The sequence below is a fragment of the Seriola lalandi genome, unplaced genomic scaffold (assembly GCF_002814215.2).
Source record: "Seriola lalandi dorsalis isolate HSWRI2012SDOR001 ecotype SW California unplaced genomic scaffold, Sedor1 jcf7180002003427, whole genome shotgun sequence".
Taxonomy (NCBI): Eukaryota; Metazoa; Chordata; class Actinopteri; order Carangiformes; family Carangidae; genus Seriola; species Seriola lalandi.
The window spans coordinates 1-1785 of record NW_019474083.1 but is presented as its reverse complement, the minus strand read 5'-3'; the positions used below and the strand labels follow the sequence as shown (position 1 = coordinate 1785).

General features: G+C 40.1%; 1 long non-coding RNA gene across 1 annotated transcript; it reads right to left on the bottom strand.

Moving 5' to 3' along the window:
* Positions 1-6: 6 nt before the first annotated feature.
* Positions 7-1717, bottom strand: LOC111667299 (uncharacterized). The gene is made up of 3 exons (XR_015438041.1): positions 1566-1717; positions 1316-1390; positions 7-82 (listed from the first exon to the last, which is right to left on the bottom strand). It is a non-coding gene; the product is annotated as an uncharacterized LOC111667299 (long non-coding RNA).
* Between the last annotated feature and the right edge of the window lie 68 nt (positions 1718-1785).

Sequence of the window (1785 nt, the reverse complement as noted above, 5' to 3'; positions counted from 1 at the left end):
ACACACACACACACACACACACACACACACACACACACACAAAAGACAGACTAACTGGTGTACAATCAGCATCCCCAGTGTCCTGCAATGAGATGCTGGAAATCATTACCCAGTGGATAATGATGGAGTGATCACACACTGCAGCAGTGGTAGTGATGGCCGATCCAGAAGAAGCTGCTCAAAGTTTATGGCCACTGTAAAATGATGCACAGATACACACAGACTGCTGGGGCAACTATTACAAACACTGTGGCTCTTCTAGCTTTTTCTTCTGGGGGTTAACAGAATGTCAAGCTCTAGTTTGTATTTTTGTTCTGTAGACTCGATTATATGTCTGTTCTTATTGTGTTTTGCGTTATTATTACATTATCTAATTCAGTCACTTGTAATACATAACCTGGCATTAAAATAGACTGAGGTACATTTATAACCTGCACTTTTCTTTGATCATTGTTCTACTTCTGTATTTGATTGCTTTAGGTTCACAGTGACCAACTACCAGTGAGCTGGAGCTTGGAAAACTTTCAAAAGATGCACAGGTAGTTGGATTATTTGACAACTCTAAAATCCTGCTTGGTTTGAACACCACCTCACAACAGAGCGATTAAATCAGGGAGAGCTCCGCCTCTTTGTTTCCCAGCAGCCCAGTGTGTATCTATGCTGTCTCATTTACACGGTTATGTTAATGCTTTGGTGATGACAGAGAAGGCTCAGCTGATAATCCTGGAGTGCTGTGAGACGTTATTAACATGTTATTTCAATGTAATGATACAGACAGTTTAAACACTTATAAATACACCATGACACCATGATGTGAGATGTGACACATTAAAATGCCGTGAAGTTATGTTGAGAAATATGAGTTGTTAATTGTTGCCTGATGGAAAAGTGAAGACAGCCGGTTAAAATAAATTGTTTTTTAATAAGAACTGAGTCAAAGTGTTTGCAAAGTAACTTTTATCGATCAGAGCAAGTTCACACTTTCTTCACTTTTGCACAAACTCGTAGTTTGTTTGCCAGAGTAAGAAAAGTTGGCAGCAAAATGTGAAATCAAGTGAAAACATCTGATCATAAGACTTGATGTGAATTTCACTGTAGAGTTAAGACATGTCTGATGATGCTGACTTGTCTAATAATAAAAGCTCAGAGGAGAAAAAAACCAACTGCTTTGACCCAGCTCTGTTAACAATTAAAAATCAATTAATTACTATGAACATTAACATTCTTTTGTTAGGGATAAAATAACAGTTTATTTGTAACCTATTCTATAAATGATGTCAGTGTTAAAATGAACCAAAAAGTGAACTGAGCTCACCCGGTATTTGTTCTCTCCGATCTGCTCCACCTGGAACCTCTTGGCACATTTACACTGGGCCACCTGCCGAGTCACCTGCACAACGCCACACAACATGTCAGTGAATGTCTCCCTGCATCCACATTTACAAACAATGACTCATCACTGGGCCCGTCCAGTGTAAATACGTGGCCCCAGTACTGCACCATACGTATCATCATACCATCTTTGGAGATGCGTACTTATGCATTTGTCTTTAGATTTTTCTTACCTCATCCTCGATCTTGTCAGCATCAGTGGTCGGTCTGTAAGCGTCTTTGTTGGGGTGAAGAGCAGCAACAAACTCGTAGTAGTCGATGTAACCGTCTCCATCTCTGTCAAAGATGTCTGCCACCGCTGTCATCTCCAGCTTACTGGTGGGAAACTCTGCACAGAAGGACAAGAATCCATATTCAATCTACAGTATATCGACAGCAAACCAACTAAATGAT